This window comes from Chiroxiphia lanceolata, chromosome 1, assembly GCF_009829145.1.
Source record: "Chiroxiphia lanceolata isolate bChiLan1 chromosome 1, bChiLan1.pri, whole genome shotgun sequence".
NCBI lineage: Eukaryota > Metazoa > Chordata > Aves > Passeriformes > Pipridae > Chiroxiphia > Chiroxiphia lanceolata.
Genome location: NC_045637.1, coordinates 51,129,719 through 51,147,575, shown reverse-complemented (window position 1 = coordinate 51,147,575; position 17,857 = coordinate 51,129,719). Strand labels below are relative to the sequence as shown.

General features: G+C 35.7%; 1 protein-coding gene across 8 annotated transcripts in view; it reads left to right on the top strand.

The window, feature by feature from the left end:
• DLGAP1 (DLG associated protein 1) overlaps positions 1–17,857 on the top strand; it is a 414,943-nt gene that overhangs the window by 120,720 nt on the left and 276,366 nt on the right. The window contains exon 1 of one of the 8 annotated variants that reach the window (XM_032685064.1): positions 11,606–11,693. The exons of the other annotated variants lie outside the window; for them this stretch is intronic. The gene's annotated coding sequence lies outside the window, so the exon portion shown is untranslated. Of the gene's footprint in view, positions 1–11,605; positions 11,694–17,857 lie in introns of those variants that run through there. 8 annotated transcript variants of the gene reach the window in all.

Here is a 17,857-nt window from a genome sequence, read left to right as displayed (position 1 = left end):
CAAGGAGTAATACTGGGCATTGCTAGGCTGTACTTGTCTAAAGCTTCACAAGAAACACGCAGTGGTTAAAAAAGCAAGCACTGCGAGTGTACAGGTTTATGATGTCGTACTTCTGGAGAGAAACACAAAGTGATCTTGAACTAACAAGGTGGTTTAGGTGGCAGTCCTGTATTTTAGAGATCCTTAATTTTATATTCATAAACTCTTCATAAGCTCTGCTGTTTACATAGATCATCTGAATTAAAAATGCATCATTCTCTAACATATCAATTATAGTGGAACAATTTTTACCCAGACAAAACCCACCCTGATTTTTCACAAACAGCTCACAAATATTTTAGGTCAAAACCTCAGTTGTTATGAATCAAGACACAGTTGTAGAAATGTCTCATGGATGCCTTGAATTTTGTCTGGTGAATGTTTTTCATGTGTTAATCAAAGTACATTATGCAGCTATTTTGATCATATATTTCACTAAGTTTTTCTATCACTACAAAGGTGATATCAGAACAGAAACTGGTTATCAGAGTTGTGTTTCTTATTACAAAGCTGTCCAGATTTATGCTGTTTACCATTATAGGTAATAAAAATATCAAAGAATTACTGTGAATATAACATTAAGGTTGAATAAAGAAGTTGTATCAGTTTTGGAGAGCCTTGTTTCTGGCAAGCTGTGATTATATTTCCTGTCTACCATGCCAAGTCTTTTGTTCAGTAATGGCCTATTGCCTAGGAAAAAGATGAGCAAAAGCCATTCATACTGAGGAACAGGTACTGAAACATTTGGCAGTTAAGGTGGCTGAATGTCTTGAAGGTGAGATCCTATAATTCATAGTAGAAATGCTCCTTTGTTTCCCAAATGTGAGAAGGCATTCCAGCTAGGTCCCAGCATCTTGCTGAGTGAGACCAAGAATGCTTCTTTCCTCCTGCTCTGCTTACCACATCCTGATTTCCATGGAAAGAAGCACTCTTAAAGGGTGACTGAGCCAGATGGGAAACACCACTCCTGGTGATACTAAATGTAACCAGAACCCTGAAATGAGGCAAATTTGGGGTTTGGTTATGCTAGAACTTTGCTTCTTATCTTCCCCTTTAAGTCAGTTCCCAAAAGATGTGGCGCTATGACTGATGCTTTTGTTGGTAGCAATTCTCCTTTACTACCATACTAAACCACATGCAATTCAGAGCTGTTTATTTCCATTATTATTCCATCTTGAAAGTTTTCTGAAATAGGTTTGGAAAAGAAATTAAAAGCTAGAAAGACTTTTTGCAGTGTGAAAGGTAATGGCTATTAAAAGCTGACTGACAGGGTGCTTTCCTGCCTGTTGTCAAATGGAAATAAAAATTAAATTTAGCAGAGTTCATGAGTATTGCTACACTAAGGAGCTCTCAATCAGTGGTAAAGTAGATAGGAACTGTCATGCCCATTTGCAACAGAGGCTGCAATCTGATGATATAAATTTGCCTTCAGTCTGCTCTCCTTGAACCAGAGTAGTCCTTTTCAGATTCATGTGCCATTACACACCTAATAACACAGTTGTATTTAAAGATTTTCAGAGTTCCACTCATGATTCCATGTTTTAGTATATAATATCATCTTCCCTGCTTCAAATGGAACTGGATTTCATTATGTATTTAAGGTTCAGCTCAGTGTCACTAAAATGCTGGTCTTTCTAATGGTGAAAGAGGTTTACTGAATCATTTAAAATTCTGATTTTCTGAAGCATGAAGTTTTCCCAGTTGCTGCATCTTCTATAAAAAGTCACAGATATATCCTTAAGGATGTCATTCAGGTCTTCTGTGCACATCATGAGCATTTAGCTCATCATAATTTGTTCTGATAGCTGATGTTCCTAAATGAGAAATGCTTTCTTTTACTTATTTAATGTTCAGAAGAAATTCCATAAGGGAGAAATGTATTTACTGAGCGAGCATATCAACTTGAAATAATGCATTGAAGAACTTGCGAATGCATTTATGATAATTTGGAGAAGGTAAAATAGGCAATTTGTCTCCCAGATACTGCTAAGTGAAATGGAATTACATTCTGTAGGCTACATCTCCATGGTGATTGTAAATATAAAGTTGGCCATGATTTTAAAAAGGAATTAAAGCTTGTGGGTTGCTTCAGTTTTTGTGTAGTCAACTTGAGTTAAAAGCTCCACTATGAAATGTTTTATGAAGAGATTCTAGGCTAGATTGTCATCATTTTAGCAAGCATGCTTTCTTTATTTTGGAAATTTTGGTTTTTCATTTCTGAAGTATGACACCACGATGCAAAACTTTACCATTTGGAATTAAGTGGTGCTTATTTTAGCATTTTAATTTCTTTCTCTAGAAGCACTTTCTAGTACTTACACTCTATGATAACATTAAGCAGCAGCTTGCTCTGTTTGTTCTGTGGCAACATGAAATTAAAGAGCGGCTTTGCAAGCAGCTACCTCAGTAGATTAAAAGCAAATGAACCCATTTCCTTATAGAGTTTGGATCATGTTGAAGAAGTGAACCCTTAGTACCTGTTGTAAAAGCATTTAATTAGATTTAAGAAGCAGCAAGCAGAAGTAGTGCATTTTCTCCTTTCTTCATGTGGGCTCAGTTCCTGCTTCTGAACCATGCTAAAAAAGCTGACCTGAAACCCAAACAAACTGATTCGGTAAAGCAGAAAAGCTTCATTACTGACCTGAGCTTCTGTGGCAGCTCTGTGCTGGCATTTGATCATTCAACTGTAGTGATTCAATCATTCCACACAGCTAATTTAGTGTGTTTCTTCATTCACGTCACAGGAGATTAAGTGAAAGTCTTGACCAGTGCTTGCCTGCATAGTCAGACTGAACTAATCTGTACTCCTGCATGCAGAGAATGAGTTCCTGGTGTGTGATCAACCTTGTTAGCAACCACGGGGAAATTCTCAGTGTAATCTAAAAGTCAGAAATCTTGGAGATGGAAAAGGGGGAGATCATAAGAAACATTGCATAGCTTTCTCTTAAATGAGGGAAAGATATTAGTCCAATTAAAAAAACCTCCTGGTTAAAGAAGCATTGTATTAAATAGAAACATTTATCATCATAGTTTATTTTTACAGGACAAGATGTGTGGCAGGGACACAACTCTTTTCAATGGAGCAGCTGAGTCACTCAGCTTTAAAGACGAATTTGGTTTTAAGAAGAAATTGAGAACAGCAAGCAATTAAATATAAAGAAAATTACCTAATATCACAGGTTTCAGTATGGTAGTACAGCTGCCAAATGGCTGTACTAACGTTCTCATGTTACTACTATTAATAGTACAGGGGGAAAAAATACTCCTGAATTGCTGTCTTACACTTTTGTAAATTCTCTTGAGATGTTGGAAATGTCTGTTGTGCAACTGATGTGTTGCAGATGGCCATCTTGCAGAGAGCTCTAGGTCAGTTTTTATGGTGACAGGCCAGGTGAACTACTCTGTCATGCAGTAGTATGTTGCTACTATGATACTTAATGCTCATTAACTGAGGATGGACTCTGTGCAAATCTGATCATAAATATTTCAAGACCCATTAAAAAGCCCAGCAGAAAACAAAGCTATTCTAAAAGTGAGAATGTTGATCTAAGTAGTCTTTTATACACCTTTAACAAGTCTTTGTGTTTTTCCTCTTTTGCACTCTTATTTCTAGCCTTGCTGTCATGTTTAGTGTTTTTTGTCTTTAACGTAATTTTTTTTTCCTTTTCTACTCTTATTTCCAGACTCAGTCCTGTGTTCAATGTTTTTTCTCCTTATTTTTTCCTATGTTTATAGCTGAAACTTAAGAGTCAGTAACTCTTCCCTATGATCACTCTCAAATATTTTGTAAAACAATCATAATAAATTGTCCCTCGTTTTCTCTTTTCTGACTATAAGAAACAAAAGAAGAGATCAACAAAAGTAACATCAATACTGACCTAGGGTTCTCTGAGGAAACTTTGTGACCTGATTGTTGTTGATGTCCTTTCTCTTACTAAAGCATTTTGTGTTTAAGATCTAACTGCATCACGATGAATTTATAGTGGTATGTTATTCAAATCAAGAACTATTCTTGTAATTCTTGGCTGATTTGAAGGTAATTTGTTTGAATGATACTTGCAGTCATATTTTATGTCTGAAAATTGCTTATATTTGAATCACTACTGTTGTAGGTTTTATTGTCTAGAGCAACAAAAATAGAACAAACTTCACTTGATAAGGTGTTCTGTATTAAAACTGTACGCTGATCTCAGGAAAAAAAAAGGTTATTGTTCTTAATAAAGGAGCTTGAGAGTAGTCTGGGAAGTATTTCATTAAGCACACAGCAAAAAGCTATTAATATTCTTTTGTCTTCCGTGACAGGCAAATTTTATCTCATAGCAAGTGCAGGGCTCTTCTTGAGCCTCTTCTATGATGTGACTTCACTGTGATAGTTGTCACTTTTGAGAATTATGGGAAGTTTAGTCATTTGTTCTGATGTTTTGCTTAGGCTCTAGCCTGTAACAGATTGAAGGGTAATGAGAGAACCAAAATCTGGCCTGAGCATACGAAATGACATCATCTTATAAAGAGAGGGGAAAATAAATATAAAGAATTATTTTTCTATGGTCATTTAGCCATTTCTCCAATGATTCGAGCCTAAAAAGAACCGTTTCAGTAATTTATTGATTAAATAGTTTAACAGAACTTTTTAACGTGCGCAGGTACTGTAACAGCTTTGATGGTAAATGGACTTTGCAAGAGTACATTTATCAAATGTGGAAACCTAGATAGATGCGGTGTACATCAAAACTTTTAAAGCTTGAAACACTGTAAAAAGAGAAGGATTATAAAATGTACTTTTTATCTCAGACTGCTACTAACCATTCAAAGGTGAACAAAATTCTCTGAGATGAATCCACAAGATTAATATTAGATTATTTGATCTTTCAAAGGGTGAAGATGATTTGATATTATTTATGAAGCAGCTGGCTCCTAAATGACTGGATATAAACATTAACAAAATACTCTATTCATACTGAAAAATCCACATCCTGTCATAATAAGACTGCTATCCAAAATTTCAAATGAATGGATAGAAAACAATTATTTTGAAGTTGCTGAGCTGCACAATAAGATAGAATCTTGCTGAGGCAAACAAATGGTAAAGATCCTGTGCAGAAAACTTACATGGAATTCTCTTTTCCAACCACAAATTGAATCAGCCAACAAAATGCTGGTTTGCACCAGTGAAAAGGACTTAGAAGTAGATTGAAGCTATGTTCCTTCTTCCTGCAGAAAGCATGTCACTGTTCCAAATGAAAGCTTGTTTTTTTAATTTTCATTTTTTTCTTTGAGGGGTCTATGCCAAGTGAAAACTGTGAGAAAAAGATACATATGCACCAGTGTCTAAAAGGCTTTCTCAATCCATCTTGGAAAGAAGGACTCAGCTACAGCATCATGCCTAGTTCCCTACAAATCTGATGGTTATGGTGACACAGTCATGTGCTATGAAGGTGTTACTAAACAGTATTCCTATCAGTCATTAAAAATAGTAGCACTGAAGATGAGGAGATGCACTAAATTGGAAGGAGGAACTTCTTCAAACCGGTCTACCTGGATACTGGAAGACTCAACAGATACCAAGGCTGTGTTCTTGACCTGAACCACATGCCTGCCTTTCCCTGCAGACTGACTCAAAGAAAGCCTGTCAAGACCTCATGCACCAAAATTCAGTGGCCCCGTTTTTTCCTTTGTGAGGAACATTGTCAGAGTAATTTTGAAAATCGAAGTGGAAATTCAGCAGAGTAGATGAATGAATCATTTTTATCCATGTGGTCATAAATGCCTTCAAAGAACACATGCTGCATAATGAAGCATGACTTCTTTTTGCAAACGCTGTGTTTCCCCGTACTTTGTATTTTATCTTTACATCCAACACTTCTGTTGTTACAGGCCTGTAAAATTCTCATGGAACCTATAAAAGTTGATGTCACGCCAGATTCCAGGCGTGGTACCAAGGTCATGACCCTTGCTTTATATTTCCTTGTTCCTACTTCGCTCAGAGTATTTCAGAGTGAAAGCAGTCGTTTTTCATGTTTGCAGTGCTTCCAGAGTAGTCATCTGCCTTCCTGAAAACATGCAAAAATTTGCCTTTCACAAATTTTAGCATAACAGTCCATGCCACTTCGCAAGATACATGTTGTCACTGGCTTTCCGGGATGACACATCTTGTCAACAATGGCTTCTACTCTGTAATTATGTTAAAAAGTGAAGCTATTTACAAAAGAGGTTTGTATCTATGTGAGTTTGTGTGCAAAATTTATTTTAACTGGTATACCTAAGCCAGTGCTGCTAGGAGAGAGGAGACTATGTTATATTCCTACATGTGCCCCATCTCCTGTGATGACTGAGTTCTTATGTATTGTTTAACCAAACTCAGCTGTCATGTGGTGGTTTGACAGGCAAGACTGATGCTGATAGGCAATGCAGAAGCAGCCTAACAGCTCATTAAAATATGCATCCAGTTTGCATAACCAGTGGGTTTGTTGGGAGAGGGAATCAATAACAGCTATCTATATTGGACTTTGCTGTGGAAGAATAAACATTGAGGACTACTGTGGATGTGTTACTGAAGAGAGAAAAGATGTACCAACAGCAGGGATAACAGTGGTAATAAAAAATCCGTTCTTCATAAGAATTTGCCAAAAATAATTTTCCTTGTCTTAGCAGCAGAAATTACTGGGGATGAAAGGAGGGTAGTTTCAGTTCACTTGCCAGTAGGTGGAGAACTGTAGATGGAGAACTCTGATCCTTTGATGTTGCTGTTGATCTCAAACAAATTATGAGTACACTTTGGTCAGGTTGTTTCTGTAGTTAGTCAGATCTTGTCTACTGCTGTAGATCAATTGAAAACACGTTTGTGCCATCACTGAAAATTCATGTTTTCTTAGGTAATGATTATGCAGTTATTATATAATGTATTATTTTCTATCATATGAAAAGCATGTGCTGGCACAATCATAGCTGTTCAGCTTGCTCTGGTTTTACTGAAAGGCTGATCTTTAGTGAGAACATTTTTATTTTCCTTGGTAATATTTACTACTCTATGCCTGGAAATATTTATCTCTAAGTAAAATGAAACATAGTGAGGTAATTAGTTGATAGCGAATTTATTTGCTGTCTGTTAAAAAAAAAAAAAGAGCCTTATCAGTCCATGGGCTTGAGACACACTTTTGAGAGATAAGTGCCTGTGTTTAAATTATAGAAGGGCTCTTAAGGGTGACTTAGGATACATGAACACTGACCAGCAACTGCACTGACTTCATTACTGCACCATTAATGTTTGTCATTTGCTTCCTTTATCAAACCCCAACATACTCTCAGGGTGTAAATTTGCTAAGCACAACGATGGGTTTGCAGTAATGCTTTACCCCTCTCCATCTGTCCTATCTTTTATTTGTTGCTATAAGCAACAGTCCTTTGAATTGCTGCATTTACAAAGCTTTAAAATAGGACAGATCCGAGCACACAATCTTGCGACAGGCAATTTTTCTCCATTTTCTCCACACAAAAAAAAAAAGAAAAGATGGCCTATGGGAAGATACGCTCCCTCACCTGGATTTACAGTAATCTTTGTTCCTTCAGAAGTCCAGAGTTTGTTTGCCCTTTCAAGGGCAATCTTTTTAGGACTGGCAAAAGGAGGAGGCTGTGTGTCAAAACTGATTAAACGTGTCAGATGTGATAATCTATTGCAGAGGTCTTTCTAGCTCTATATTCTCAGCATCCATGTTGAAATGTGGGAATGTTGGCTTTCTCTCTCATGCTAAGGAAGTCGCAATCATGTCAGAATACTTACAACTTCAAACTCAGATAGTATCAAGGTAAGACCTCCTTCCATTTACATTTTAGGAAACTATTAGTATTTCCCTGAAGTGCCGAGTGTGAATAAGCATTGTTTCATCGGTTCGTTGAAAAAGGAGTTCAAGAACAGCTGCATTTTCACTGCTGGTTGTGTCACCTTTTTATTGTATCCAACTCTACACAGGAAAAACTGAATTTCTGGCAGCTTTTGGGGGGATTCTTATGAAATTCCTTTGCTTTTCATACACCTTCAGATGTGGACTATAACCTGCAAAAACAGCAGTAGTTTTTAAATGATGTTAAACCAACCGTGTTTATCTAGGGGAAAATTTACTAGAAATTAGCAGCCATCTCCTGACTGGATATGTAATTCAAGAGAAAATAAACATCTCAAAATAGTCAGAAAAAAAACAACTTTACTGATTATATAACGTGCAGGGAATATGATTATCATTAAATATCTCCAAAAGCTCTATTTATGAAATCATGATATATTTATATCTTTACCCTTTCATGACTGTTGCAGATAAACTATTTCAACATGCAGCATGAATTTGAAATTTTAAGATTCATAATTGCATCTTTAATATAATTATATTACAAATAACTTTCAAAACATTAATATATATGTAATTTGCTTTAACTGGGACACTGGGTTTGATTACAGGAAAAATGGGCATAAAAGATAATTTGAATTGAATTAAGCACATAGGTTTCAATCCAAAGTGCGGGAGAATCGAAGTGTTAAAAAATTGTTAAGGGACTGTGAATTATCTGCTTCATAAATGATAAATTGCTCATTTTTACTTTGGTAGACTGTAAATTTGTTCAGCCTTTGTAAAATGTAACACCTGTTCAATACAATGAAATAAAATAGTGTAGTATTTCAAAAGAGCTTTTAAAAAGACAGTAAGAGACAATGAATTAATCTGTTTTTATTTCAGAGATTCTGTGTCTAAAAGAAGACCTTAAATGAGAGATCATGTTATCTGTAATTGCTTCTTGTTTTATCTTGCAAGTAATTAATCCTTTTTCTGATGTAGCAGCTTTTCTTTGTCATTCAGAGGAGTGTGTAGTTTGGATGATGCTTAGTAAAATCAACTCCAATATGCTTATGAAGTTTGGCTGCTCCCCAGCCTTGTTCTCTCAAAAAAGGCCTGTTTTAAATAATGAAAAGAGTTCAAGCTAAACTGCATTTGGTGGGATAGGATTAGAGAGTGGCTACAGGTGCAGTTGAGTTGTCAAGTCTAACAGGAAGGGGCTTGTGAGCAGCTGAGGGGAAGCTGCAGGTGGAAAATCTTGTGTGTCATGATGCTACTGCTGGAATAGTATGTTTAATTGTGCTCTAATTTTTGAAAGTTTGAAATCTAGGCTATGTGCCAGATGACTGAGACTTGGTAAATTATTTTTACCCCTATCCTTAAAGCCAGTGTCTATTCTGCAAATAAAGTTAACATTAAAAAGTTCCATACCATCTTCTCTGTGACAGAGTCCATGCTCTGTTCAGGTTGGCCATTTTATTACACTACATATAGCTCTAAAAGTCAAAGGGGGATACTCCTTCTTAGAACTGCTTAAGTACTGTTCTGTGTATACTGAAAAAATATTTTGCAAAATAGACTCTGAAGTATTAATTTGATCTAATAATACATTTTTCCTTGACATTTTTGAGTGAAATTCATTTTAATCAGAAACACACATATACAATTATCTATGTGAAAACCTGTCTAACCCACCAAGGACAATCCCTAGGTTGTGCAAAGCCAAATTAAACCCAAATACCTGACAGATATCCCTACCAGTCTGATTCAGTCCTGACTGAATTCCATCTCATCCATCTCTTCATCTTGCAGTCAAAGTGAGCTCTATTGAAGGAGCTCAGCTGCATCTGGTATTAAAGCATTTCCTGCTTCAGTAGCATTCTCCCCTGCTTTAGCTGGCTTTTTTTTTTCTCATGTGCTTATACTGTGAATTGGAGCTTTGTTTCATTAATGCATTGCCATCAAAAAAGGTTCCTAATACTATTATGGTGCTGCCGTTTAATACGGAGGTCATTGCAGTATGTGGGAAGTCCGATCAACAATCTAAGGCTTATGGTTCTAGGCATCATACATTTATTTAAAAAACCCCAAACGAGTCCCACTATGGAGAATTGTTAAAAGAAACACAAACATTAAAAGAATCCTTAAAAACTATGATCCAGTCCCACACCACCAGCACAGCACATATCTGCCTCATGTGACAAAAATAAATGTGTATCTTCTGAACATGTAGACACACCAACCAGTTCTGTACAGCTCTCTGCATAGTTAAAGGAAGGCAAAATGAGTCAGTAATTGTGTTGTAATCAGCACTGTTAGAATTTCTGACCTCCTTGTGTGTGTCTGGTACTCATAGCAAATGAGTCATTGGTAGATTAAACTATGCAATTTATTTCCAAATTGTGAAAATGTGAACAACCTGGAAAAGGAAAAAGTAAGAAAATCATTAATCATCCTTTACTGTGGAACCCTCTGCTGGTGATGGGGTGCAAACTTCCCTTGGATCTGAAGAGCTGGCTAACCTGAGATCAGTACTGTTCTATTACAGGTAGACATACCACTACCTACACAGCCTTGTACAGGCAGAACTGCGAAGTGGTTATACCCAGATTTTATGTTTAGAGGCATTGTGAATTTATCTATATGCATACAGCTATCTTAAAATACTAAAAGGACAGTTAAACTGGAGTGAAAAGGACTCCTTTATAGGATTGAAATAGCTGTGATTTGGAGAAGTACAGGTTGTGTAGATATTCTGTAGAATATAAAGGATGTGAGAGCCCTGCATAAGAAATTGAATTTCAGAGAAACAAGGTTAACTGGGTGGTTAAAAAAAAGACAAACTGCTAATTTTTTGATGCTTCATGAAAAGTTAAGCAAATACTATTTTACGTGATAGATGTTTGCTTTTTTTTTTTTTTAAAGGAAAAGTATACTGTTATTTGAGTTGGGATATTTATAATTTCTTTTGTATCTTGTAAAATGGTTACTTTGTCTGATACCTGTTTTAACTTTCTCAATATGTTTGTATACAATAATTAAACACAGCAGAATTCCAAGACAAAGGTTGACAAGTGCACAACAGAAATTCTTCTGATATTTTCTCTTTATGTCGGAGAGAAACAGATGCCAGAAGTGCATAGGACATCTCGGTCTAGTTTGTTGCAAAGAGGGTACACTTGCTTGCCGTAGTGCTGAGCAACTTATGACATTAGCAACACTAGAAACCCTGCAACACACTGCCCTAGAAACACTGTCCTCTTTGTTACTGTATATAATTGCCTCAGCTTTTGGTTACAGTCTTAATAGCTTCCAATTCAGTACTTCCAATGAAATTGTCAATTGTGGTATACCAGTTCATCTCCTTGTATGGAATGACACATCAATGAATTGGTTTCAAAACTGATATGATAGCAGTTCAGTATTTTGCATGCAAAATCCTTTATTCATCCGCATTTCTGTATTCTAACATTTAGGATCTCAAGATATTGAGTGTTCAATAATTTCTTGCCCATCACAAGTTGACACTTTTCAATTGTATTTTTTTTGTCCTCAAAATGAAAGAAAGAACTGGGGGAAAATGTAACTATAGAAAAAGAGATTTTAATTTTGATAGTGAGCAAAGAAGAGATAGAAAAGGTAATAACTCGCATAGATAGGGTAGATTGGCTATAGGTCAGTAATTCAATCATGTGCATTACCTTAGCAGGACCTTTGGGAACTGAAGTAGAAGATCAACTGTGCTACTTCAAGGCACATGGCAACAGTTCCATGACTTGGATTTTCTTTGACTTTCCTGGCTTTGGTGTCTGTTGCAGGTGTGATACTAAGGTACATTGGCTGCTGGTCAGATCTAATGAGGACATTGCTGATATCTTACTGATAATTATTCTTGAGAAGAAAATTCTTCCAAGACAAAAAGAAATTGTGTTGTTGGAGTACAGCTCAGGATAACGGAGTTGTAAGGAAAGTTTGGTTGTTGTTGCAATCAGACTTGGTAAATCAGATGGGTTAGTGTATAATTTTTTGTTGGCTTGGCCAACTTTAACATATCATGCTTATTGATGCTGGGACTCAGTAAAGGTACTGCACAATAGTGATTCTGAGTAACGTGTAGGAAGACTTGTTTGAGTTCAATAAGCAGCATATTGGTATTTATGTTTCATGTCCTGATGAGATTGGTTTGAATGTTTCAACAGGCATCATAATCAGCAGAACAGCAGATACATATTACAGTCAGACTTAGTTTAGAGGTTTGACTGGATTGTTCGTCTTGTACTCCAGAACTTCAACTGAAAAACCTATTTTTCCAGAAAACCACAAAATGTTCAGCCAAGTAACAAGGCTAATTTCTACTAGCCTAATAATGGAAAAAAAAAAATCAAAGCAAATCATGGTGAAGACACCGGGTGAAATTCTGTTTTACTAAGTTTCATGCAATTGCAACAGGAATTTCTTTATAAAAGCAATTTACAATGAATGCAAATTGTATGCAGTGATGTCACGATCTGATGTTTTTTACAAAGAATGCATTAAAAATGTTTAAAGATTTAAAAAACATTAAAAATCTTTAGCTGTGACTCATTCTGGTTGCAAATGAAAAATGAAGCTCACAAATTTATTTCTACAGGCTACTCAAAAAAATGCTAGGAAACTGTTTAAAACCTCATCAAATCATACTGTTTTCTTGAACAGAAAACCAGTACTCACTGTAGTTGCATTCAAAATAAAGACTTTTTTTCCCTTAAAGTTGTTTTGCTTTCCTGTTAAAATGATTTTAATAGAACAGGTATTGTGTCTTCTTTTTGGGAAAACTTATCATTTATAATGATGACACATTTTTAAATACTGAGTGAAGTACTTCTATTGCTTTGGGCCAGAAGTCTAATTGAAAAACTATTAATAAAATTAATTCAGCATTCAGTGTAGCGATTTGAATTTTTACATCAAACTTTTGTTTCTTCAAGTCTTTACACTTGACTCATCGCTTTGTTTTTAACTTTTTGATAAGAGGAACCTCGGTGAAATCTATGTCAGTTTAAAGGAGCGTTTCTCCCGTCTGAAGGTTTCTTTAGAAATCACAGGCTAGGACTTATGGTTGGACAGTCTGACCATTCAAGCCATGCCTATGATGTGCCATAATTAGAAGTTTTGAGTGCCAGCTTATTGAAGTGAAAGCTACCATTTAGTGATGGATTCTGCACAAAAGCTGCTAAACACCTAGACAGTCATGGTTTGTTGAGGAAGTCTGGAACAGAAAATTTATTCATCAAAATCAATCAAATCTGTGCATTTGATGTTTATATTACAAGTGGCTGCTACAACAGAGAATTATTCAAGTGCTGCAGCACTTATATACTGTATTGTTCTGGTATTTTGCGTTCAGTAACCTAGACATCTCTGATCCGATGTCTTCTGTAATGTAGCAGTCAGAAGCCAATGTTACCAATCAACAGCTCAGACTGCAAAGGAACAAAGTGAACACATTCAGACATTCAGCCAACATTATATAGAGAGAGTGCCAAAGTCATTAATTGCTTATTTTCCCAGTGGATTTATTAATCACTTCCTCAAGAGCTTATGTTAAAAAAAATCTCTGAATTATCCATCTCTGAATATGTTATTTTATAAATATTACTGCATTTTAAGTAGGACTTTAGAGAAACATAGTTAACAAAAAGAGAATTTGAAAAGTCAGTAGCAACAAAGTTCCAGATAATAGAAGAATATTTCTAGAAGGTTATGGAGTTTATATGGGTTGGGAAAATTAAAATAGAAAATACTTTGTACTCATTCAGGGAATTTGTTGGAAGGAATCTTCTCATATCAAGAACTGATTTCTCTGTCACAGTAATTAGTTGACTATTTAAAAAATGGAAGAAGACAAGAGGCATCTGAGAAACAACTTGATGATGTTTTGAGGATGGTTTTCCATCCTAAGGTTGTTGTTTGCCATTATTTACCAAATGATCTGGCAAAACGACGATGAGTATACTTAGGATGCTGCCAGTTCTGTTACAGAACTGTTACTCATTAGGACCATGAGTCATGCACCATGTAGCACCCAGTATGTCATCATAGGCTCAAACTATAAAAATTTTTGTAGCGTGTCATGAAGATTCATCTGTTGGTGGTATTTTATGAATTCTAGGGGACTTCTATGAGATTTGTTAGCTCAGAGACACTAAAAATTAACTATTTATTCCTGTGAAAACTTGGTAGATAAAGTTGCCCCAACTAATTTTCTTCTTTGTGTAGGGGCACATAAATGCACAAGGTGCAAAGTTGAGCAATTTGTATGTCACTTTGTGCATAAAATGGTCCTTCCATGTCCCTCATGGTCAAGTTTTAGTACATGTAGGTCTTTGTGTTCAGCTAGCAAAGCACAAGGTCTGTTGACTGGACTTTTTTCAGATGGTAGCAAAAAATAATTGAAAAAACCTTTTCTTTCACTAAGATATATACACATACAATTACAATCTATTTACAAAACTTGAAATAACTGCAAAAGATGCCAACCTAAATAAAGTGGAGCTTTAAAGTGTGAAGAAACCAAAGGTTTGCACTTGGTTTTGTAGTGTTCTCTTCTGGAAGGACTGTGAAAGACAAACAACAAAAAAAACCCCAAAGCTTTTGCAATTAATGGTCAGATGCACTTCCTTATGCTCTAAATATGATGGAGTCTGCTAAGCCTCTTTTTGCTTCAGTAGGGCTTAGATAAGCCAGATGAAAAATGGCTTCTGGAGCCTTAACTTCAGCTTTCATGAAGGAAAGTGCCTTCTTGCCTCATAATTTCAGCATAAAACTCTAATCTAAGCATAATACATCTTATGATGTATTCTGTGTCTGGAGGCATCATCTGGAAGGGAAGGACCACTAACAAAATGACAGCCATGACCACTAAAAAAAATGCCTGTTCCCCCTCAGCAACCTGAGTCTAGGATAGTCCTCTATTACTCCAGTGTGGCTTGATAGAGGACAAAATTACAGAAGTACTTGAAGAATTGCTTCCTCTTGGGTTACTAACTACTTGATTGTTGTCATCATGTGGAGATGACATATGTACTTTTTGCAAGCAAAAAAGTACAAGTACCAAAAATGCAAATGATGGTCAGCAAGGTGTTTGGACTCTGGGTGTCACAGGCAATATCTGTGTCTGCTCAGAAACTACCACAGCAGAAGAGGATGGGGTCAGTGCACTGAAGCAGTTGGTGCTGGGGACTTGGCACTTCCACTGAGGGTTTCAGCTCATTAACTAATTTTTCCTACATTCCATGACCATTAAGTTAAAACTCTGATTTACATCTCATTTTAAGATTCACCATAGAAAGAGGGTGCTCATAATGCCTTCCAGAATAATAAAACTGATTCCTGGATACTTGGCTCTAATTATGGTAAACAATATAAAATACAGAGTACCTAGAAAGGTTTATCCTTGCTTGCCTTAGCACTAGATCTGAAAGAGAATGTAATAAATAATAAATAATTAAAATTCCCCAAACTAGGAAAAGGAAGACTCAGTAGGACAAGATAACAAGAATGAAATACAAAAAGAGATAATAATGTGCCAGAGAAAATTAATTGAAAATTGCAGGTGAACTCTAATGGACATTTTGGGCATTATTAGACAAATTTAACAATGGAATTGCAAAATGGTTTTGGCTTCTTTCTCTCTTAATATATGCATCTGTCGGAATTTTCAGCGTTCTCCATATTTAAAGCAAGGTAAAAAAACACTTATATGTTGTGCTACTAAATCATCTCTGCAGACTGTTTTGTGTATATTGCCAAGCTGAAGAAAATAAACCAATCAAAAAATAAGGAAGGGAAATGCATATTCTCATAAAGTTGCACTAAATCTTTCTTTAGTATCATATGGAAAACTTTTTATATCATAGAAATAATAGTATTTAATACCATGAATATTATTATTTATGATGATGCATATGTTGACTTGATTTTTCATCTTTTCTCCTATTAGTTTTACTTTTTAACATCTAGCTGTACATTTAAACTATCATTATTACTCATTGCATAACTTTGAAAGTCACAGAAGTATTTTTGTTTTCACCTGCAGAATACTTTAACTTTTTCTTTCTTTCTTTCTTTTTTCTTCCTTCCTTCCTTCCTTTTCCTTTCTTTCTTTTTTATTCTTTCATTCTTGTTAAATTATCAAGTGTTTAACTTTTGGCGTAAATGATGTGAAGGCTTTCTTTCTTCTCATCCATTGCAGGTGTCTTCATAGAACTCAAAATATCTTTATTCTTAGGGCAGATCTCTCTGTCCTTTCTGTGTATTTCATACCAGTAGATGATTTTTCCTGCTTTTTTACCCTCACTAGGTACTCTGTTCCATTTGCTTCATCCATTTATGCATGATTTTGGACTTGGAAAAAGTGATAAATGCTGTCTCCTCTTTATCACTCAGCTTTTAAGTTGTTCTGACAGCAGAAACTGCTGTTCCAGTTAGAGCAGGTTCATTAGGTCACCAGAAAGCACTAGCAGAAGCACCTTTCCACTTCCAAACTTACTGCACTAGATGCTGTTGCATCAAGTGGTTCCTCTTATTAATTGGTTTAAAGCAGCATCCACCAGAGCTTATAATAACACATAGAAGTAGTCTGTCACAGTGGATGTTGAAATTATTACCTCTCATTTGCAATTCAATGAAACTGTCATTTTTCCCTTGCAGTTCTGCTTCTTTTCCACCGTATGTTCTCCTTAATACAAGCAGTTGGGCAGTGCTTTTAGTATCATTCATTCACCTCATCTCTTGCTTCTGTTGCTCCCCATGAAGCAGGCTTTCTGCAGCTACAGCCTACTGTTTGCTGCCTATGACTGCTTTCCTGGTTTGTTTTTCCTAAAGAAGGAAGTTTGTCAGCATTGTAGGCTTCATTCTTCATCATTATGCAGTTCTTTTTTTTTTTTTTTGCTATGTTTGTACAATTTGCTACAGTAGTTGTATATTATATAAATGATTAATTAGCACTTATTACTACTTTACATTTCCTAGGTACTGCACAAACTAACTAATCAAGCAGTTAATAAAGGAATTAAGCAAAAAACAACACACAGTTACAGGAGTTGTGTTCTCTCTTTGTCCTTGTAAAGTTCTCTTGCTTACTGGTAGTCTGTGAAATCTGTAATCAAAAAAATATGTATAAAAGTTCTCCTGAATAGGTGATTTTTTTTTTCAATTTTGTCACAGTAAAATGTAATTGAAAACCAGGGCTTGTCTAACTAGATATAATAAACCCGATTACATTGTGTGGAATTTTTAAAAGGCTTTTTACTTCAACCTATGGTCCCATTCAAATCAACAGCAATATAGGCAGCCAGTGTGAACACTGATAGGCCAGCAGCAAACTCCTGGGACTAAGGTACCACAATCATGATTCCATGAAATTGTCTTGATACGCCTTGCTTAGTAGCACAAAATAAAGAGAAAAATCTTTGTTAGGGTCAACCTGGCAGTACTGTCTGTTAATTTTTTTATTTTTTTTTTTTTAGAAAAAATAAATCATTTACAGCTGATAAACATAAACTTTGTAAACTGTAATTTTTGACTTGCTTATATGTGCACTAGGAACTTACACATACATACATATACTTGCCATAATTTAAGCCTAATGTGCAGACTTCTGAATCATCTCTATTGACAAGGTAGTTCAAACTTGCTTAGGTCTTTTGTTCTCAACTTGACAAGATGGAAAAATACATGGTTTATGCTGATTTAAAAAAAAAAAAGAAACAAAAAAACAAAAAGGCTATTTCTCTGCCAACAAAAGGAATGCTTATTTGTGCGGGACATAACCCCTGCCATGACTTGACTAACAAAGACAGTTCAGTTTGGTGGGAATTCATGCAGGAGTAAACCTTTCTCATTTTACCACCCAGTGTAGCATGATGGAAAGATAATGAATTTTCTGTTGACAGCTTCTTTTTTCCACATCCAATATAATATTCAGAACCCTGTTCAGCAGGTTTGAAGGTCTG